The 24,124-nt window shown below is 47.1% G+C and overlaps 1 pseudogene; it reads right to left on the bottom strand.

Annotated features, from left to right (window-relative positions):
• Positions 1 to 3,590: 3,590 nt before the first annotated feature.
• Positions 3,591 to 19,492, bottom strand: LOC138813606 (olfactory receptor 7A10-like; annotated as a pseudogene).
• Positions 19,493 to 24,124: the final 4,632 nt, after the last annotated feature.

The raw sequence follows: 24,124 nt of genomic DNA, 5'->3' as shown, positions 1-24,124 counted from the left end.
TGTGGCTCAAGTGGTAGAGCATTAGCCTTGAGCAGAAAAGCTCAAGGATGGGTACACTCACAAAAAGAATGAGATCCTGTCCTCAGGAAATGGATGCATTAGGAAGACATGCTATTGATCATGACAAGCCCAGCTCACAAAACCCAACATATTCCACGATATTTTTGGTGTACATCTTGCTTTTTTTTGGTCTCTGTTATATAAGACCTAAATGAGCAGCAAATCACTTTCTCTGTTCTCCTTTGCATCTCCTTTGTATTCCTCTATGAGTATAATAAAATATAGAGTAAAATGAAAGAAAAGGACTGATTTTGACATACATAAAATGGTAGTGAGGGGAAGGTAAAATTAAGTGTACAACAACTGTATTTAGCATTAATAATGTATTAATAACTAAGCATATGTACATATTATACCGATAACGTAATACAATCAAGAGTTCCTAGTCTCATTGGTGATGGCCTAGAAATGAAAGAATGTATAAAGAATGATTCCCTAAAATGTGACCCATTGTAAATGTCCAGCTAGTGTGAGTCATTTTTCTGAAACAATAAAAAATATACCAGGTCTCACCAGGAACTGGTGGCTTATATCTGTCATCCTAGCTCTTCAGGAGGCTGAGATCTGAGAATTGTGGTTCAAAGCCAGCCAAATCAGGAAGTTCTGTGAGACTCTTTATCTCCAGTTAAATACAAAAAAAAAAATCCTGCAGTAGAGCTGTGGCTCAGGTGGTAGAGCCGTAGAGTGAAAAAGCTCAGGAACAGCACCCTGGCCCTGAGTTCAAGCTCCAGGACACACACACACACACACACACACACACACACACACACACACACACACACACACACACACACACACACACACACACACACTAAGTCTGTAGCATGCCATTTCACTTCTGACAAGGTTGTCTTTGAATTGAGTTGGGGATGCTTTTGATGGGTTAGGTGACAACATACATACATTGCTGTTTATCTGAAGGGAAATACAGTAAGTCACCTGCTTCACAGACTTTTTAAAAACTCAGAGGAGCAAAAGACCTTGCTATGAGAGTAAATAACGAGCTTTAAGGACATATTGAGAAAACTCCACATAAAGTTCCTGGCTGGACAGAATCACTCTGAATGCACAAAGACAGAAATATTCCTTCGGGTAACATTTAAAAGGCAGTCTATCTAGAAAGAATCCAAAGTTATATCTACAACGAATCTAGGAAATATCCTCCAAATGCCGCTGAGTATCGAAAATGGGCAAATGAAAAGGAATTTCAGTGGTTCTCCATCTCACAAATCATAAACGCCCTCAGCTCACCGCAAGGTCCTCTCTTCTTCCTCAGTACCTGCAAAGTCTGTGGCCCCCGCTCTACCTGTGGGAGACGGTTTTATGCATCTCGATCCTTTTCTAATTGGGCTGCCGTTGCTGCCCGTTCCCAGCCCAGAATGACCTCCACGGCTGCGCTCAGTGTCCACGTCCCTTTGTAGCATCAGCGAGTGAATTAACCACGCTAAGCAGTGGCCACAGCCGCCTCTCAGTCCTGGGCCCGGCTGCGGTGGCTCTCTCTCGAAGTTAGTAAATGTTGGAGGCTTCCGTCTGTCCGCAGCTCTTCCTCGGCACCAGCTGGGCTCTCAGACTCCCCTGGGTGGGATTTCATGAGTGGAAGGTCCTGTGTGGGAAGAATTCTCCCCAATACCAGTGAAGGATGGAAGATGGCAGGGAGTGGATTAGCATTGGGTCTGGAGCAAGATGGGGTACCCCAAAGCTAGCCAGCTTGTGTGGCCCAGCTAGGGACACACGCACACACACATACTCACACACGGACACACACACACACAGACACACACACACACACACGGACAATGGCAGAGGTGTTCACAGTGCTGTGAATCTGTGCTTTAGGTTCGTTTCCCCCCTGTTCCCAGCCTGAACTTGTCATTTCCCTGGGGGAATTTACCAAGAAAGCATTTTTACCTTCTTTCAGATTACCCCAAGACACCTAGTTAAATGTCAGTTGAATCAGGAGTTACTACTAGTCCTGCACAGATCTCATCTCCTAATGCTTTATCCCAACTCTCCATTTAAGCTTTCTCCAAAGTCTAAGATTTTTCTGGCCACTGCTGGCTCATGCCTGTAATCCCAGCTACTTGGGAGGCTGAGATCTGAGGATCACAGTTTGGAGCCAGCCCAGGAAGGAAAATTCATTTGATCCTTATCTCCAAGGAACAACCGAAAAGCCAGAAGTGGAGGTGTGACTCAAGTGTTAGAGAGTTAGCCTTGAGCATAAAAGCTCAGGGACAGAGCATGGGCCCTGAGTTCAAGCCCCAGGACCAGCACAAAAATAAAAACAAAAGCAGTTAATTTCCAAACCATCCCCTTGGCACTGAGATGTCAAATTGTGTGATGAAATGGGGCACCCATGGCTCATGCCTGTAATCCTAGTTACTCAGGAGGCTGAGATCTGAGGATCACGGTTCAAAGCCAGCCCAGACAGGAAAGGCCGTAAGACTTATCTCCAATAAACCACCAGGAAACCGGAAGTGGCGCTGCCACTCAAGTGGTAGAGGGCTAGCCTTGAGCTGAAGAGCTGAGGGACAGCGCCCAGGCCCAGAGTTGAAGCCCCATGATTGAAAAAAGGAAAAAAAATTGCGTGATGAACTGAGTAAGAAGGAGATGAGCATGATTTCCTGAGGCTGCCATCTTCCAGGGACACATCAGTGATTTATCTAGTTATGGGTTCATTTGAATTACAGTCGATGTCTATCAGCAAGCTGCGGGTTGCAAGGCAGGAAGTTCCAACCATAGAAACTGGATGAATCATTTCTCCTTAGGACTTTCTTTCTTTCCTTCTTCCATCCTTCTTTCCATCTTTCTTCCTTTCTTTCTTTTTTCCTTCCTTTCTTTCCTTCTTTCCCTCCTTCACTCCCTTCCTTCCTTCCTTCCTTTTTTTCTTTCTCTCTCTCTTTCTTTCCTTATGATGCCAGTTTTGGGGCTTGAATTCAGGGCCTGGGCCTGGGAACAGTCCCTGAGCCATTTTGCTCAAGGTTAGCTCTCAACTATTTTGAGCCACAGCACTGCTGCCGCCTCCTCCTCGTCCTCCTCTTCCTCTTCCTGTGCTGCTGCTTCTGTTGCTTCTGCTTCTTCCTCTTCCTCTTCCTCCTCCTCCTCCTCCTCCTCCTCCTCCTCTTCCTCCTCCTCCTCCTCCTCTTCCTCTCCTTCTCCTTCTCCTTCTCCTTCTCCTTCTCCTTCTCCTTCTCCTTCTCCTTCTCCTTCTCCTTCTTCTTCTCCTTCTCCTCCTTCTCCTTCTCCTTCTTCTGCTTCTTCTGCTTCTTCTTCTGCTTCTTCTTCTGCTGCTGCTTCTTCTGCTTCTGCTTCTGCTTCTTCTGCTTCTGCTTCTTCTGCTTCTGGGAAATAAGAGTCTGACAGGGACCTTTCCTTCTGGGCTGGCTTCAAAGTGATCCTCAAATCTCAGCCTCCTGAGCCACTGGTGCCTAGCCTCCCCCCCCCCAAGAACAAGGCTAGAAGGGCTCAGTATTCCATCTCCCTGGTATTTCTCTGATTCTGAAAAACCACAGTTGATGAGATTGATGCAGTCACTACCCAGATGGCACCCCGGTGATGAGCTGTCTCTGGGCTCCCTTCATTTCCCTGTTCCTCAAACCGTACACAAAGGGGTTCAGCATTTGAGGGACCACGATATACATCACGGAAGCCATGGCATTTTTAGTGGGGGACGCGGTGGCCTCGGAACTCATGTACACCCCGATGCCTGTCGCATAAAATAAGCACACCACAGAGAGGTGAGAGCCACAGGTGGCGAAAGCGCTGTGCCTTCCCCTCCCGCTTGGGATCCTCAGCACGGAGGTGACGATGTGACTGTAGGAGAAGATGATCCCCAAGAGAGGCACACCGGCGAACAGGCTGGTCCCCGAATGCACCAGCAGGATGTGGATGGACGTGTCGGAGCAGGAGAGGCCGATGACCTGGACGAGTTCACAGAAGAAATGGGGTATTGCACATCCGGGCCGAAAGCCAGCGGGAGCAGCGGCCACACCCGGACCTTTGCAGCCTGCCTCCACCCTTCTCCATCCTCCTCCACCCCTCCTCCACCCTCCTCCACCCTCCTCCACCCCTCCTCCACCCTCCTCCACCCTCCTCCACCCCTCCTCCACCCCTCCTCCATCCTCCTCCATCCTCCTCCATCCTCCTCCACCCTCCTCCATCCTCCTCCACCCTCCTCCACCCTCCTCCATCCTCCTCCCTCTCCTCCACCCTCCTCCACCCTCTTCCACCCCTCCTCCATCCTCCACCCTCCTCCATCCTCCTCCACCCTCCTCCACCCTCCTCCATCCTCCTCCACCCTCCTCCATCCTCCTCCACCCTCCTCCACCCCTCCTCCACCCTCCTCCACCCTCCTCCACCCTCCTCCATCCTCCTCCCTCTCCTCCACCCTCCTCCACCCTCTTCCACCCCTCCTCCATCCTCCACCTCTCCTCCATCCTCCTCCATCCTCCTCCACCCTCCTCCACCCTCCTCCATCCTCCTCCACCCTCCTCCATCCTCCTCCACCCTCCTCCACCCCTCCTCCACCCTCCTCCACCCTCCTCCATCCTCCTCCACCCTCCTCCACCCCGCCTCCATCCTTCCCCACCCCTCCTCCACCTCTCCTCCACCCCTCCTCCATCCCACCTCCACAGGCCTTCCCAGGCCCCAACGGCAGCGCTTGTGCGCACCCTGTGGCCAGGGACGGGATTGCAACCAGAAAGCAGGTGTGGATTGCCCTTCAGAATGAGTGCCTATTTTCAGATGAGAAAGGACTCATCACTCGGGTCTTCTGAAAACAACCGGAGCTGCCCCATGGCCACATGAAGAGACCCCAGACCCCAGGTGAGCAAGTGCCTGCTGTCAGCACCGTGGGCTCAAGGGGACGAGTCACAGACACAAAGTAACTTCTTTGCTTTCTCTACTTCTTTCCCCCCTGTCCTGGGGCTTGAACTCCTGGACACTGACCTTGGGCTTTTCTTTGGTCAAGGCTAGCACTCTACCACTTGAGCCACAGCTCCACTTCTGGCTCTTTTGGGGGTGGTTTATTGGAGAGAAGAGTCTCATGGGTTTTCCTGCGCAGGCTGGCTTCGAACCATGATCCTCAGATCTCAGCCTCCGAGTAGCTAGGATTATAGATGTGAGCCACTGGTGCCTGGCTCAGCCTCTCATTTTTTTTTTTTTTGGTCCGGTCATGGGGCCTGAACTCGGCCTGGGCGCTGTCCCTCAGCAATTCAGCTCAAAGCTAGCATTCTACCACTTGAGCCACAGCACCACTTCTGGCTTTTTTCTTTTTCTTTTTGCTTATGTGGTGCTGAGGAATCCAACCCAGGGCCTCATGCATGCAAGGCAAGCGCTCTACCACTGAGCCACCTTCCCAGCCCTCATTTTTTTGGAAACAGCATGTTGTTGAGGTTCATTCCGCTGTATTCATATATGTCTTTCTATGAAATACCCTTCAATTCCGTTTGTCTCCTGGTGCCTCCTCCTTTTATCCTCCTCTTCCTTCTAACTCCTTCTTAGCCCCCCCTTTTTTTTTTTTCGGTCGGCCGTGGGGCTTGAACTCTGGGCCTGGGCGCTGTCCCTCAGCTCTTCAGCTCAAGGCGAGCGCTCTACCACTTGAGCTACAGCGCCACTTCCGGTTTTCTGGTGGTTTATTGGAGATAGGAGTCTCACGGTCTCTCCTGCCTGGCTGGCTTTGAACCGCGATCCTCAGATCTCAGCCTCCTGAGTAGCTAGGATTACAGGCGTGAGCCACCAGCGCCCGGCTCTTAGCCCCCTTTTATATCCATACCCCATTACTATGTCAGCATCATCACCACCATCACGACTACTTTGGGTTTACATTGTACAAATGGATGAGAACGGGTGAGAGTGTCTTCGTGTGCTCAGACTTCACAGCATGGTCTCCAGAGCCATCATCTCCCTGAAAATGGCACAGTTCCATTTCTGTGTGACTGAGCCACCGTCTATAGCTAGAGTCTTCTTCAGCCACTCTTGGTTGGGAGGGACATGGCTGACCCACAGTCTGCCTCGACACAGCTGGATATGGAGATAGCTTTCTCGCACAGTGATGTCACCTTCCTTCAGGTATATCCCCAGGCATGCTCAGAAAGGTCGTGAGAACGTTCCTCAAAAGATCTGAGCACCCACGAGGCTGAGATCTGAGGATCTCAGTGCAAAGCCAGGCAGGGCAGGAAACTCTGTGATACTCATCTACAGTGAACCAATAAACACAGAAAATGGAGCTGTGGCTCAAGTGATAGAGCGTCAGCCTTGAGCAAAAATGGTCAGGGGACAGCACCCAGGCCCTGAGTTCAAGCCCCAGGACTGGCATCCACGCAAAAAGAACTAGTCATCTAGCTTCTGTCTTGCTTCTCTGACTAATCTCCCCTAATGTCTCAAGATATTACAGAACCAAGCTTCCTAAACGACCATGGAGTCTCTTAATTCCCTTACAGTTTCTTCTTGAATATAGTCCCATGCTTTCCCTTGGGAAATCTCTTCTGGAAGTTCCTAGGGGTCCTAACTTTAGGTATATCCACCTTTGCCCATTCAGTTAACAGAAGCAGGTGGAGATTTCCAAGTGGATGTGAGTGACCATTAGAAAATTCTGCCCAGAAGCTGGGCACGATCACTCATGCCTGTAATCCCAGCTATTCAGGAGTCTGAGACCGGAGGATCGCTGTTCAAAACCAGTCCAAGCAGGAAAGTCCATGAGACTCTTATCTCCAATTAACTACCAAAACACCGGAAGGGGAACTGTGGCTGAAGTGGTAGAGCACTAGCCTTGAGTGAAATAACTCAGAGACAGCGCCCAGGCCTGGGTTCAAGCCCTTGCCTTCAGTGCTGCCTGAAGGAGCTGCTTTTGCAATGGACTCTAAGATGAACTCAGAGACAAGGTGAATGATGCGTTCTCTGTCTTATCTTGAGGGTATTTTTTCCTTGAAGGAAAGAGGCAACATATCATCCAGTACAAGCAATGAACACTACACAGATGGCTAAGTGCATGGTTCCTGTGAACACAGAGACATTAAAGTAAGCTGTGGGTTTTCAGAAGCAAGAGGCTTTTCACGTAATGCAGACTCAGATAAACAGATGTTTTACCAGCTGTCCCTGGGGGGAACAGTCTTCCTCTCCTGGGGGAAGAGAGAGAATGCGTGCCAGCCATGATCATTTGATGGCACGTTGAACTCACTCACCATGGATCTGATCAGGTGATTACTCTTTTTGAGTGTGGGTGTGGGGGGGGGCGCCGTGGGGCTTGAACTCTGGGCCTGGGCGCTGTCGCTCAGCACAAGGTGAGCGCTCTACCACCTGAGTCACAGCGCCACTTCCGGTTTTCTGGTGGCTTATTGGAGATAAGCCTTTACTGCCCGGCTGGCTTTGAACTGTGAACCTTAGTTCTCAGCCTGAGTAGCTAGGATTACAGGCATGAGCCACTGGTGTCTGGCGATTACTCTTTCTTATCTTTCTTTTATTTTCTTTTATTTTTGGGTGCTGGTCCTGGAGCTTGGGCTCAGGGTCTGGTCCTGTCATTCAAAGCCAGTGCTCTACCATTTGTCACAGGTCCACTTCCAGCTTTTTTTTTTTTTTTTTTATTGTTTGGCAATAAGTCTCATAGACTTTCCTGTTCCAGCAGGCTTCTAACTGTGACCCTCAGATCTCAGCCTCCTGAGTAGTTAGGATTACAGGCGTGAGCCACTGGTGCTGGATGGCTGGTAGTTTATTTCTTTATTAGCTGGGTGTCAGTCCAGGCAGAGAAATCCGTGAAACTCTTATCTCCAATGAATCACCAAAAGCCAGAAGTGGAGCTGTGGCTCAAGTGGCAGAGCATTAGTCTTGAGGATAAAGCTCAGGGACAGCTCTGAGGCCCAGTTCAAACTCCAAGACCAACACACACGTGCGCGCACACACACACACACACACATACACACACACAAAACCCCAAACAACCAACTTCCAAACAACAACAACAAAATCCTCTCAATTTATTACCATTCTGTAAGTATTGGTGACTCCAAAGATCACCTGATTTTTGAGGCTGTATAGTAGGTCAGGTTACGGATGAGCAGAAGGGCAGGGCCTCATTGAGGTGGGGAATTCTATCTGTTACTTTACTGAAGACTTGAAACCTTGGTGAATTGTCAGAGAGGTGAGGTGAGGTCATGTGCCTTTATTAATTATAATCTCTGTGTTGGTGCTGGTTAAAAAATATACTTAAAAACCCAGAGCTGGGGCGGGGGGGACCAAGATGGCGACGGGGCAGTAGGGAAACGCCACAGCTCTCTCCAACCAAAAAGAGAGTTCGAGTTCCAACGCTTAATCTCCCCAAGAGACCAACAACAACAAAAAGACGAACACTCAGAGAAAAACCAGAGGCGGAGAATAACAAAAAAAGAAAGAGAGGAAAAGAAGAATTTCAGAACAGAGAAAAGTGAAGACCCCTCCCCCAACCTTTACTGGCCGTGCGGCAGTGCGCCAAGCCACCGGCCAGCCAGCCCGGCGGGGGCTGCGGGAGCCCCAGAGACACAGGGGGCCGCCTGCAGATCACCAGGTACTGGTTTGCAGAACAGCGGATCGCCAGGAACAGAGAAACCTACCAGCCGGGAGTCTCCACGAGGATCCCACCCCCACCCCCCACTCTCCACCCGAGCAGAGAGGCTCCATCCCGCCAAAGCCGCTCGGCACCAGCAGCGCGACAAAGGGACCTGTTGGCAGACCGCCCACCCAATCGCGATCGCAGCGACTCGGCGGGGGCCGCCCGGGCCCCAGAGGCACCGCGAAGAAGCTGCCTGAGCCTGGACACTTTTGACCCGACAGCTTCGATAGAGGCAGAGACAGAAAAGAATCACACAGAGCCACCACCGCCCAGCCCAGCCCGCAACCACCCCAACTGAACTGGGATTGCAACAACAACTGACGACCTACACCACACAGAAACAACCAGCTCCAGGGTGAGTACCCCACAGGGGAAGTGTATCCCTCAAGGGAGACCAGAGCTGGAGGGAATCCCCAGACCCTGACCTAGACTCCCTACCCCAACACCCGGACCACAGGACCCACTAAAACTGGGAACTGTTTGAGAGCTCCACCAGCCCGTGGAGCACACTCAGCTGGCCAGGCTAGAGCAAGAGCGCCCCTGGAAGGGAGCTTAAATGCCCAAGCCAGGAACAGCGCCCCTGGGTCAAGACTACCAACAGTAGAAGAAATTTGAACTGTGTCCCCCAGGCTGTATAACCTAGGTGGTATACACATCAGCACAGGCCTAACGAGCGCGCTCCACGGTGGGGCCGGAACCAGGCCCGGGGATCCGGTGCCTGAACAACACGACCAACTCCTCCCAACTGAAGTAAAAAGCTGAGCATACGCCTCAACACAGGGGAGAAAACCAGAAAACAACACTCCCCGGGAAGCACGCCTGTGACAACAAAAGACCTGGAGGCCCAGGACAAGAGAAGCCCAAACCCTACCAAAACTCCACCCATATACCCTAGACTGGGAATTGGGCAACACAGGCTGCCAGCACCTGATAGTAAGCAGGAGCTCAGACTGTTAAGGCGGCTCAGCAATAGAGTGATAGTCTTGGATGTATGAGGCCCTGGATCTGATTCCTCAGCAAAAAGGGTCAGAAGTGGTGCTGTGGCTCAAATGGTAGGGTGCCAGCCTTGAGCTGAAGAGCTGAGGGACAGCACCCAAACCTAGAATTCAAGCCTACAACCAGCCTAAAACAAACAAAAACACATCAGGAGCCCATAGCAGACTCCAGTATTTGGGAGGGTGCATCCAGAGCATCTGTTCTTCACAAGAGCACCCGTAGGAGCAAACACAAGCAGTCTAGGCTGTTCAACCCTTCCAAAGGCGGGAACTGCCAGCAATCTACAGCAGAGAGCTGAGAATCCTAAGTAAGTCAGAACAGCAGCTGGAAATAGGCTCCCAACAGAACTCAGATCAGGCACAGACTCTCTCTACCAATACAGAATCAGCAACCAAGCAAAGACAGACACACCAAAACAAAATTGAAGAGCAGTCTCCTGAACCTCCATGCGAAAATCACAGAGAAAAATCACAAGGTTTACTACCACCCAGGACAGCAAGCTCACCTCAAAAGCCAGCAGCCACACAGGGGAGAGCCCCAGTGGGAGCAAAGCAGGAATGGAAGACAAAAGCTATATCCAAGGGTGGCTGGAGGCAATGACTCAAGAAATAAAGCGAGAAATTGATCAGAAATTGAAAGAGCACAAGGATGAACTATCAAAAGAGATACAGGATATTAAACAAGAGTTGGATGCAAAAATAGAAGCTGCACAAACCTCAGTAAGAAGTGAGATAAACACCAAATTAGAGGTAATGCATACCTCATTGAGAGGTGAGATCAGTACTCTGAGAACCAACATTGAATCCATAAAGGGATCCATTTCCTCCATGCAAACCACAATAGAAGCCACGATCAACAGAGTGAATGAAATGGAAGGTAGGGTGTCAGATACAGAAGACAGAATACACCAACTGGACCAAAAAGTGACAGATATGGAAAAATCACTCAAATTAAACCAAAGGGAAATTCAAGAGCAAGCAGATAATGCTAAACAATTTAACCTTCGCGTAATCGGAGTGGACGAAGGTGAGGAATTCCAGAGCAAGGGAATGCAACACCTATTTAACAAGATAATTTAACAAGATAATCAATGAAAATTTTCCCCACCTCAAAAACGACCATCTTAACTACATCACAAAAGCTTATCGAACACCCAACAAGCAAGACCCCAGGAGAAACACTTCTAGACACATTATAGTAAAAATGATAGATCTGAATAATAAGGAAACAATCCTGCATGCAGCAAAAATGAAGAAGGAGCTATACTACAACGGGAAAAAAATTAGAATCACTGCAGATCTCTCCACGCAAACAATGAATGCAAGAAAAGCCTGGGAAAACACCATACGAGCCCTGAGGGCCAATAACTGCCAACCCAGACTAATATACCCGGCAAAGCTAGCATTCACATTCGATGGAGAACTGAAAACTTTTAATAGCAAAGAAAAACTAAATGAATACATAAACATTAAGCCAGCATTACAAAGAATTCTAAGAGGGGGGACACAACCTGAAGAAAGCAACCAGGAACTGGGGCCTGCCCCAAACAGGCGTTACTCAAAGTCTAACTGAGCAAGCACAGGAGGAAAGGAAAGAAGAAAAACTTAGGAAAATGAAATGGCAGGGACAACAATGCATCTCTCTATACTTTCTCTTAATATAAATGGGCTGAATTCGCCAATTAAAAGAAAACGAACTGAGAACTGGATCAGAAAACAAGACCCATCCATCTGTTGCCTTCAGGAGACCCACCTCTCAGCCGAACATACAAACAAACTCAGAGTGAAGGGGTGGAAAAGGATCTACCAATCAAATGCCCCCAGTAAGAAAGCAGGTGTAGCTATCCTGATATCTGACAAAATAAACTTTTCATTAAAATCAGTACAGAAAGACAAGGACGGACACTACATATTAATACAGGGAACAATCCAAGAGGAGGATATAACCATCATCAACTTATATGCCCCAAATATTGGTGCACCCAGATATGTCAAACAAATGCTCTCAAACTTACAGAATAAAATAGATCCCAATACGATAATACTAGGAGACTTTAACATCCCACTCTCACCAAAGGACAGGTCTACCAACCAGAGGATTGGCAAAAAAGCTACTGAATTAAGAGAGGCCATACTTCAAGCGGAATTAACTGACATCTACCGAGTATTTCACCCTAAAACAACACAGTACACATTCTTCTCAGCAGCTCACGGAACTTTCTCCAAAATAGACCATATCATAGTTCATGCAAGGAACTTAAGCAAATACAAAGGGATCTACATAATCCCCTGTATCCTATCTGACTACAGTGGAATCAAGCTAGCTCTCAATAACAAAGCATACCGCAGAAATTTCTCTAATACATGGAAATTGAACAGCACACTCCTTAACAATGCCTGGATAACAGAAGAGATCAGAGAAGAAATAAAGCATTTCCTACAACTCAATGAAAATGAAAACACCTCACAAAGAAACTTGTGGGACACAGCAAAAGCAGTCCTGAGGGGCAAATTTATTGCCCTCAGTGCCCACATCAAGAGAATGGAGACAGACCAAGTAAATAATCTCATGTTGCAATTAAAACAGCTAGAAAAACAAGAAAAAATGGGACCTAAAGCTACTAGAAGAAGCCAGATAACCAAATTAAAAGCAGAGATTAACCAATTAGAAAATCAGAAAACCATAACCAAAATAAACCAAACAAAAAGCTGGTTCTTTGAAAAAATAAACAAAATTGATGGCCCATTGGCTAGATTAATTAAAAAAAGAAGAGAGGAAACCCATATTAATAGGATTAGGGATGCCACAGGAAACATCACAACACGTACCCAAGATATCCAAACAATTCTACAGACTACTTTCAAAAGCTATACTCTCTAAAGGAAGAAAATCGGGCAGAAATGGATGTATTTTTAGAGAAATACAAGTTGCCCAAACTGAGCAAAGAAGAAGTTAACCAATTAAATAAGCCAATATCCTATAATGAGATACAGGAAGCTATCAAAAGTCTTCCAACAAAAAAAAGCCCAGGACCAGATGGATTCACAGCAGAATTCTATAAGACCTTTAAACAAGAACTAATACCCATACTCCTCAAGCTCTTCAGAGAAACAGAGAAGGAGGGAGCTATCCCAAACTCATTCTACGAAGCCAATATCACACTCATCCCCAAACCAGGCAAAGACCCAACCAAAAAGGAGAATTACAGGCCAATCTCCTTGATGAACACAGATGAAAAGATCCTTAACAAGATTCTAGCTAACAGAATCCAGAAACACATAAAAAAATAATTCACTATGACCAGGTAGGCTTCATCCCAGAGACACAGGGATGGTTTAACATACGTAAGTCAATAAATGTAATCCAACATATCAACAGAGCCAAGGTCAAGAATCACATGATTATCGCCACAGATGCAGAAAAGGCCTTTGACAAAATTCAACATTCATTCATGCTAAAAGCTCTGGAGAAAATAGGAATAGAAGGAACATTTCTAAAAACAATAAAAGCCATTTATGACAGACCAATAGCCAATATTATACTTAATGGGGAAAAGCTACAACCGATTCTCCTAAAATCAGGAACAAGGCAAGGATGCCCACTGTCTCCACTCCTCTTCAATATAGTCCTAGAACCCTTAGCCAGGGCAATAAGGCAAGAAAAAGACATTAAAGGGATCCACATAGGGAAAGAAGAAGTTAAACTATCCCTTTTTGCAGACGACATGATACTATACCTCCATGATCCCAAAAACTCCATCCCCAAACTCTTAGAAATCATAAATCACTTCGGCAAAATAGCAGGATACAAAATCAACCCACAAAAATCAGTTGCCTTCCTATACACTGATAATGTACAGGAAGAGAGGGAAATAAAGGGAGCAACCCCATTCACAATAACCTCCCCCAAAAATAAAATATTTAGGAATTAACCTAACCAACGATGTAAAAGAACTATTTAATGAGAACTATAAAAAGTTAAAGAAAGAAATTGCAGAAGACACTAGGAAATGGAAAGACCTCCTATGCTCCTGGATAGGCCGACTTAATATAGTAAAGATGGTAATACTTCCAAAACAAATATACAAATTCAACGCAATTCCTATTAAAATCCCAATGACATACATCACTGAAATACAGAAAACAGTCCAAAAATTCATATGGAACAACAAAAGACCTAGAATAGCCAAAACAATTCTAGGGGATAAAGACAATATGGGAGGGCTATCCATGCTGAACTTCAAACTCTACTACAGAGCTATAATAACAAAGACAGCATGGTACTGGCACAAAAACAGACCCGAAGACCAATGGAACAGAATAGAAGATCCAGAAATAAATCCACAGGCCTACAGCCAGCTGATATTCGACAAAGGAGCCAAAGACATACAATGGAAGAAACACAGCCTCTTCAACCGCTGGTGCTGGGAAAACTGGGCAGCCACATGCAGAAAACTAAAAGTGGACCCCAGCCTATCACCATGCACCAACATCAACTCAAAATGGATTAAAGACCTTAACATTAAACCTGAATCTCTGAAACTACTGCAGGACAGAGTAGGAGAGACACTTGAACTAATAGGCACAGGAAGGAACTTCCTGAACAGAGTCCCAGGGTCACAACAAGTTGGAGAAAGACTCGACAAATGGGACTACCTTAAAATAAAAAGCTTCTGCACAGATAAAGCTATCGCAACCAAGCTAGAAAGACAACCAACTAATTGGGAAAAAATATTTACCAGCAATATATCAGACAAGGGGTTAACATCCTGTATATACAGGGAACTCAAGAAACTAATCCCTCCCAAACCTAACAAACCAATTACTAAATGGGCAAGGGAACTAAAGAGGGACTTCTCAAATGAAGAAATAAAAATGGCAAAGAATCACATGAGGAAATGTTCACCATCCCTGGTGGTGAAGGAAATGCAAATAAAGACAACCCTGAGATACCACCTTACCCCAGTCAGAATGTCCCACATCCACAAATCGGCCAACGACAAATGCTGGAGGGGATGTGGAGAAAGAGGAACCCTATTACACTGCTGGTGGGAATGTACACTTATACAACCACTTTGGAAAGCAGTCTGGATGGTCCTTAGAAAGCTAAAGATTGACCTCCCTTACCACCCAGTCATACCACTTCTAGGCATCTACCCTGAACAACAGGAACCAATATACAAGGACACGTGCACCTCCATGTTTATTGCAGCACTGTTCACAATAGCCAGGATATGGAAACAACCTAGATGCCCCACCACAGATGATTGGATCCAAAAATTGTGGTATCTATATACAATGGAATATTATGCAGCCATTAGAAATGACAAAATAATGGCATTTGCAGGGAAATGGATGGAGCTAGAAGGAATAATGTTGAGCGAGGTAAGCCAAGAACGAAGAGACAAACAGTACATGGTCTCCCTGATAAGTGGATGCTAAATCCAAAATGTTAGGTGATATGACAAAACTAACAGGACTTAAGAAACAAAGAACTCCCACTCATCTGGTTGAACCACTACCAAATATCCCCATGCTGCTGATCACATGTATGGTGTATATGTGTACACCATTATATGTTATAGACTGTGATAGACCATTTGCTCCAGGAAAGTTAGAATGAACTTGTGACTTTAAATGAGCATCATTATTCCACAATACTGTGAATTTCTGGAAATTACGTAATCACTTAATCACAATAAAAAAAAAGAACCTCGGGGAAGGGAGGGAGGGAGGAGATGGTAGGGGGAAAACAATGGAGGGGGTAACAATGTTCAAGAGGAAGTGTACTCATTACCTCACTCATGTAACTGTAACCCTCTGTATAGTATCTTTACAATAAAAAAATTAAAAAAAAAAACCCAGAGCTGGTGGCTCATGTCTGTATCCTAGCTACTCAGAAGGCTGAGATCTGGGGGTTGAGGTTCAAAGCCATCCTGGGCAGGAAAGTCCATGACACTTATCTCCAATGAACCCCATCAAACCGGAAGTAACGTTGTGGCTCAAGTAATAGAGTGCTGGCCTTGAGTTGAAGAGCTGAGGGACAGCACCTAGGCCCAAGTTCAAGCCCCACGAGTGACAAAAAAAAAATACTTGGTAGATTTAGGAAGTCAAAGATAAGGACTAGTGGGCTGTAGGGAGAGGCTCACTGCAGCTGCGTCTCCTTCCCCAGGTCCTCATAACTCCCTCTTGGACAATGACAGAACAAAAGCTTTTTGTACAGCAACAAATCCAGAACTCACAAGGGAAATAAGAGGAGGAACGGACTGTTAAGGACTGACTTATGTCCATCAACCCCCCCACTCCCAAATTCATATGCTGAAATCTTAATCTCCAACACCCCAGAGCTTGACTGTTTGAGGAGAAGATTCTCCAAAAAGATAATCAGATTAGAATGTGAGCCCTGAAAAATGGTGTCTGGTATCTTTATAAGAAGAAATTTGAGGCTGGGCACTGGTGGTTCACACCTGTCATCCTAGCTACTCAGGAGGCTGAGATATGAGGACTGAGGCTTCAAAGCCAGCCTGGGCAGGAACATTTGTGAGACTCTTCAAGTAACAGCCAAAAACCTGGAAGTGGAGCTATGGCTCAAGTGGTAGAGCTCTAGCCTTGAGTACAAAAGCTTAGGGATGGCTCCCAGGCCCTGAGTTCAAGCCCTAGTGCTGGCAGAGAAAAAAAATTAGCAAGCAAATACACTCATATTCACTCAGACCCAAACCCCACAAAAGTGCTGTGCAGCAGCCATCTGGTTTGAAGAAGGACCGATTTCTTCCCTGGGTGAGAGTAGGTCAGAGGTGCTGGAGGCTTGGTGCCAAGGAGGCTAAGGGTTTGTGAAGTGAGAGACACACACGTGCCCAGACAGGCAAGGTGGCCATTCTCATTATCTGAGGTCTGTCCCCTCCCCTCTGTCTCCCTAGGAGAAAAATCTCACCAAGCAGGAATGTCAACTTGTTCAACTACTCTGGAGAGTAGTATGGAGGTTCCTGAAGAGATTAAACATAGAGCTTCCTTATGACCCAGCACTTCCACTCCTGGGCATCTACCCAAAGGACCACAAACCAGGTCACACTAAAGCCAGCAGCACAACCATGTTCATTGCTGCATTGTAAACCATAGCTAAGCTATGGAATCAACCCAGACGCCCCCTCAGTGGATGAATGGATCAAGAAAATGTGATATATATATATATATATATATATATATATATATATATATATATGTATATGTATACACACACACACACACACACACACACACACACACATATATGGAATTCTGTGCTTCCATCAGAATGACATTGCCCCATTCGTAAGGAAATGGATAGACTTGGAAAAAATTATATTAAGCAAAGTAAGCCAGACCCAAAGGAACTGCTGCATGGTCTTCCTCATTTGTAATAACTAGACTATGTCTAGGATATTCCTAGCAGAAGATCACAAGGGCTCTGTACCCTATGACCATGCAAAATGATGCTTATCGAAATGAACAAAAAATGGAAACAAGAGGTTTTTTAATTGTGCTGTTTGAAGTTCTTTCTTTTTTCCTCCTTTGATGTATGCCCTGTTGTCACTGTTCGTGGTTCCCGTACCCTTTGTCTCATATGTAAGTTTATCTGACTTGGGGAAGGGAAGGGGAAATCATAGAAGCCATGGGACAAAGTGTGAACAGATTCAGCAGTGAGACTCGCTACATACTCTCTAGGAAATGAACTTTACAACTTGAGGGGCCGGGGGGCCAGGGGAGGGAGGGAAAAAACAAGGGAAGGGGGGGACACCGTTCAAAAAGAAATGTGCACCTGTGCATCACCTCTACAGCACAATACAATACAATCTCACCAAGCACCAGCTCCCATTTCCCGAGCTGTGAACCAGGGTCCAGCTGCCGCGGTAGATGCTCCTCACCCGGGTGCTGGTGAGCGGCTGTGTTCTCAGGACAGACAGACACAGTGCTGGGGACAGCAGGATTCTGTTCAGGCTGAGGCTGGGGCAGGTGGTGTCCTTGCTGGGCGGGGCTGGGGTAGGGGGACACGTGGCCACGCCCCCAGCCCTGCCAGCCTCTTGCTCACCACACCTGCTATTTTCCCTTACTCTGTTCCCAGCAGTGCATGTCCTTAGAGCCTGGGGAGGCCAGAGCCCTGCTCCCCTGGGCAAGGCCAGGCGTGCGACATCCAGTTCTCTGCTCAACTCTGTGTCATGCACTATGAACACACTGCACACGGTGCTTGCCCTCCTGCCCTCCCGCCCTCCCTCCTTTTCTCCCAGCTTTTCCCCTCCTACTTCTCCATTTCCCCACAGGCTGTATAGTTCATTCCCAACTTAGTATCATTGCTAAATCACTTCAACCTTTGTTCCACCATTTCTGTGCTTCCCCTTCCTCTCCCCACATCAGATAAATTTACATACAAGTCAAAAAGTACAGAAATCACTAACAGTGACAAAGTGTGGAGGGGAAAACAGAGCCCTAAAATGGAAAAATAAAAAACTCCTTGTTTCCATTTCTTGGAGTTCATTTCAGTAAGCATCATTTTGTACGATCATATGTAGATAGCTACTGAGCCCTTTTGATCCCCTCCTAAGAACATCCTCCTTTGGTCTCACTGTGTGAATGGTTAGACTCCTGTTTAATTTATCGTGTCCAAGTGTAGTTTTTTGTCTTCTACTATCCCTTGGGTTTACTCACAGATGTATAGGCACATTGCAGTTGTTACACATGAGGGGAGCAATGCAGCCTATGCTTCTTTGGGTTTGGCTTACTTGTTTTCCAAGCCTTTCCATTGCCTTGGGAGTGGGCGATGCCATTCTTTCTGAGAGAAGCGTAGCATTCCATTGTGTATATAAGCCACATTTTCTTCATCCATGTGTCCACTGAGGGCTTTCTTTTCCCCTTGTAGTCAGATGCCCTTTCTCACACCCAGGACCATGAGCACCTGCCTCATTTTCTTCTCAAGGAACATGGCCAGAGCCCTCTTGAGGTCCTTGTTCCTCAGGCTGTAGATGAAGGGGTTCAGCATGGGGGTGACCACCGTGTACATCACCGAGGCGGTGGTACTTGAGTGCGGGTTTTGGATCACCTCAGAACTGAAGTACACACCCAGGAGTGTGCCGTAAAACAAGGAGACCACGGACAGGTGAGACGCGCAGGTGGAGAAGGCCTTGTACCTCCCCTGGGCCGTGGACATGGCCCGGATGGAGGAGACGATTTTATAATAGGAATAAAGAATACCAACTAGGGAACTCCCACCTAGCAGCCCAGCAGCACAGTACAGCGCTATGTTGTTGAGAGAAGTGTCAGAACAGGACAGGTGGGCCAGCTGGTTAGGTTCACAGAAGAAGTGTGGGATTTCCGGAGCCTTGCAGAAGGACAGCCGCTGCACCAGGAGGCTTTGTAACAAGGAGTTCAGGGCGCTCGTGACCCAGGAGCCCAGCACCAGCAGCACACAGGGCCGGGGGCTCATGATGATCGCGTAGCGCAGCGGGTGACAGATGGCCACGAAGCGGTCGTAGGCCATCACCGCCAGCAGGAAGTCATCTAACCCTATGAATAATGTAAAGAAGTAAATTTGGATGATGCAGCCCGCATAGCTGATGGCCCGGCTGTGCGTGTGGAGATTGAGCAGCATCTTGGGGATGGTGGTGGAGGTGAAGCAGACGTCCACCAGGGACAGGTTGGAGAGGAAGAAGTACATGGGCATGTGCAGACGGGGGTCAGAGCTGGCTGCCAGGATGATGAGCAGATTGCCGAGCACGGTGAGCAGGTACATGGACAGGAAGAGGCCGTAGAGGAGGGGCTGCAGTCTGGGGTCTTCTGAAATTCCCAGAAGAAGGAATTCTACAATTTGCGAGTCATTCATTGTTCACATGTGGTTCAAGACCCCCTTCTATGGTTAGTATATGCTCATGAAAATGCTAAAAAAAAAGAGAGAAAGAGTATATAGCACAATAAAACCATGCACACTTGACCAAGATACTGCTGTGTCTATTCTATAGCCAAGACCTGAATTCTGAGGTTTTGTGTGTGAATCTGCTCCTCCCCTTGGTATCCTTGTCACGATAATTGGAGTTTTCTGCCCACCACTCAGTATCTTCCCTGGAGATGAAGCATTCAACATATTTTGTTTTGTTTTTGTTTTGTGGATCTGTGCTGGTCTTGTGGCTTGAACTCAGGGCCTGGGCACTGTCCCTGAACTTTTTTGCTCAAAGCTGGTGCTCTACCCATTTGAGCCACAGTTCCACTTGCTTTTTGCTAATTAATTGAAAGTAAGAGTTTCATGAGCTTTCCTGCCTGGGCTGGTTTCACACTGCGATCCTCAGATCTCAGCCTCCTGAGTAGCTAGGATGTCAGGCATGAGCCACCGGTGCCCAGTTGGAAGGATACATTTTTGGGCACTGTGGAAGAAATCATGTTGAAACTTACAGTTTCATCCTACATATAGAGTTATATATGAATTAAAATGGACCTTGGACGCTGGTCCTAATTCAAGACAACAAAATGAAATAATAGCTAATTAAAATATTCGTAGGAGCTGGGCACTGGTGGCTTACACTGGGATTCCTAGCTACTTAGGAGGCTGAGAGCTAAGGACAGAGTTTGAAGCCAGCCTTGGCAGGAAAGGCTGTGAGATACTTATCTCCAATGAATCAGCAAAAAGCTGGAAGTGGGGATGTGGCACAAGTGGTAGAGCGCTAGCCTTGAGCAAAACAGCTCAAGGATAGCACGCAGGCCCTGAGCTCAAGCTCCAGGATAGGAACACACACACACACACACACACACACACACACACACACACACACACACACACACACACACACACACACACCTCATACCCAATTTTCTGGTCCCCTGATTGCAAAAGTTTTTTTTTTTTTAAAGTTTTGCCTGGGCTCTAATTTGATAGACTTTTGTTCCCTTTGCTCAACTGGGCTCTGCTCCCATCCCACAATGGTCCGTCCAGATGTGAGCCTTGCGGGGTTCAAAGGACACATCAGCTTCCAAACGACAGATAGATCGCCAGCACGTGAGCCGGGTAAGATGATGCTTCTCGAAATGAGCTCCAAGAAACGGAAACAAGAGATTTTTTTTTGTACTGTGTGCAGTTCCTTTTCCTTTTCTCGTTCCTTCTCTCCATTCTGCTTTGCTCTGTCTCTGCCTTTGATTTGTGCACCCTTTGTCTTGTACATAAATGAATCTGATTGGGGGAGGGGAGGGGGCGCAGGAACGGAGGGACAGAGGGTGAACCAGCTGGGCAGCCAGACTCACGGACTGGGCCGGGAATGAACTCTCCTGCATGGGGGGGGGGAGTCGGGAGGGGAAATCAGGGAGAGAATGAGGGAGGGGTGACACTGTTCTAAAGGAAATGTGCTCATTCCCTGAACCACACAACTGTAACCCCTCTGTACATCACCTTCATAATAAAAATTAAAAACCACAGAAGAAAATGAAGCTGGTAAGCGGGAAGGAGTCGGGCCTCCGCTCCAGACAGGAAGGTGGGGAACGGTCAGCTCCTCTCCTGCTGCTTCTCAGTCCCACCGGCCTGGGTGGGTGAGAAAACCTTCTCGACGTGGGAATCCCATCTCTCTCTGGACGGCAGAGAGGATCTGGAGTCCGGCTCTGACGGATGGACGAGGAAGTGAACACACGGCTTCCCTAGCCTCGCTGCACACCCTGCCCGGGAGCCGCCATGCCCAGCCCAGCCCAGCCCGCCACGGCCCGAGGGACAGAGCCAGGCCGCGGGCTTCTCCCTCCACGCCCGCTCAGGCTCACGAGGGATGTTCCCTCTCGTTACTCCAAACCCTAAGCTCCTCACCCCCCACCCCACCCCAGGGACGCTGGTCTGGGCAGAATTAAAAAAAAAGTCACGCTCATTTTATTTCCCCGAGAGACAAGATTAGAAGTGAAGGGAATTCAGGCTTGTTTATTCTTCTTGCTTCTCCCCCTCTTCTAAAACCATTGTTATTACAAAGGTGATGGGGGAGAGAGGTGACAGTTACACCAGTCAGGTCGAGGACACTTCAGACAATGTCACCTCTTCCCTCGCTCTCTCCCAGTTTTCCCCTCCTGTCCCCACCCACAAGCTGTAGAGACCATTGTCCACGCAGCCTGGCGTGAGAACCCCTGCTGCATTTGTTCACCCTCTGTCCCCCCATTCTGTGCCCTCCTCACCCCCCCCACAAGGACAGGAAAATGAACAAGTGAGAGAAAAAGAAAAGGAAAACAACAACCAACTCTATTTCCTGGAGTTTCGTTGGATAAATATTGCTTTCCAGGACCAGAGGCACATGGGCATTGCGCCGAGCTCCCCCCCACCCCGCCTCCAAATGTTAGTTCCAACTTTGTCCAAAGTCTGAGTGGGGGGGCCTGGAAACTTCCCAGAATGGTCACTCCCTCCTCATGGAGACAGATAAACAGACACCATTTCATAGAAAGCCATAACACATTACTACTGCCCCTAGCTTCCCAGCAGGTAGGAGGGTAAAATCTTGGGGCATAATTTAAGACTTTTTTTTCATTTATGAAATGCATGATAATTTCTACAGATATGTGTAGGTGTTGAACGCCCCACAGACTGAAGATAGATCTTACACAGATTTTATTCTTTATTTTACTTTCTTATTTTTTTTTGTACTGGCTCTGAGGCTTGAACTCAAAGTATATCAAAGGCTGGGTGCTGGTGGCTCATGCCTGTAATCCCAGCTACTCAGGTCACTGATATCTGAGGATCATGGTTTGAAGTCAACCTGGGCAGAAAAGTCCCCATGAGACTCTTATTGCCAATGAATCACCCAAAAACTGGAAGTAGAGCCATGGCTTAAAATGGTAGAGTGCTAGTCTTGAGTGAATGAGCTCAGTGACAGCATCCAGGCCCTGAGTTCAAACCCCAGGACCAATCCCTCACACCCCCTAAAAAGAATCCCCCAAATCTCCCAAAGTATAGCAAAGACCTCAACATCAGATCCAAAAGTTTGAAACTACTGCAAGAGAGAGTAGGAGAAACATTAGAACTTATAGGCATAGGTAAACACATGTTGAACAGAGTTCCCAGGGCATAACAGATAGAAGAGAGACTTGACAGATGGGACTACATCAAAATAAAACGTTTCAGCACAGCTAAGGACATAGCTACCAAACTAGAAAGACAGCCAACAGACTGGGAAAAGATCTTTACCAGCAATACATCGGACTAAGGCCTAATATCCAATATATACAAGGAGCTCAAGAAACCAACCCTCCCACAGCTCATAAACCAGTCACTAAATGGGCAAGGGAGCTAAGGAGAGACTTCCCAGAAGAAGAGGTGAGAATAGCAAAGAAACAAAGGAGGAAATGCTCATTATTCCTGGCTACAAAAAATGCTAATCAAAACAACCCTGAGATTCCATCTCACTCCAGTTAGACTGGCCAACATTGTGAATTCAAACAACAAATGTTGGCAGGGATGTGGAGAAAAAGGATCCCTCCTGCACTGCTGGTGGGAATGTGAACTCCTGCAACCACTCTGAACAGCAGTCTGGAGGCTCCTCAAAAAACTAAACACAGACCTTGCCTACGACCCAGCCAAAGCACTCCTGGGAATCTACCCTGAACATCATGATCCAGGATACAGTAAGGACACCTGCACACCCATGTTCATTGCTGCACTGTTCACAACAGCCAAGATATGGAAACAGCCCAGATGCCCCACAATAGATGAACAGATACAAAAAACCTACACCCAGTGGAAATTTACACAGCCCTTAGAAAGGATAAAATAATGTCATTGGCAGGGGAAATGGATAGAACTAGAACAAATTATGTTCAGTGAGGTAAGCCAAGTTCAGAGAGACAAACAACGCATGTTCTCTGTGATATACAGAAGTTAGATCTAAAACGCACTGGGATATGACAAATTACAAAGGATTCTAGATCCTCACACACAGCGAGACCAGAAGAGGATGGCCTTAGGAGAAAACCACAAAGGTGCAATACCCAAGTGCCCCTTCACAGGCATATAAACCAACTCCAAAGATACGGAAACGAAAGAGTTCTTCCAAAAAAGTTTTTAGTTTTTGATGGCTCTGTCTTCTTTACCCTATGTATGGTGTATTCACGTGTATATATTCAGGAGGGCGGGGGAGGGCATAGAACTCCAGGGAAAAAGGGTCGAGCTCACTGGACATTGATGAAGTGAACTTTACAACTTGTCGGTGGAGAACGAGGGAACAGAAGACACTGGGTGAAAGGAAATGTGCCCGTCACCTGACTCATGTCAATGTCACCCGTCTGTATATCACCTCTATCATAACTGTAAAGTTAATTAATTGAAAAAAAGAACAAAAACGCATTTGAAAAATCGGTTTTCTGGAACTATTGCATAGGCAATAAGGTTTTGGTTTGTAGAATTAAAAGTCCCTATAATAAATCTTGGAGAAAGAAAATCTCACTCCTGGGACTCGAACTCTGGGCCTGGGAACGATCCTTGTGGATTTCTCTTTCCTCAAGGCTAGTGCTCTACTAC

The sequence above is a fragment of the Dipodomys merriami genome, unplaced genomic scaffold (assembly GCF_024711535.1).
Source record: "Dipodomys merriami isolate MVZ:Mamm:240054 unplaced genomic scaffold, mDipMer1.0.p SCAF_6, whole genome shotgun sequence".
NCBI classification, from domain to species: Eukaryota; Metazoa; Chordata; class Mammalia; order Rodentia; family Heteromyidae; genus Dipodomys; species Dipodomys merriami.
Note: the sequence above shows the minus strand (reverse complement) of the source record. Positions and strands in the feature narration are given on the sequence as shown.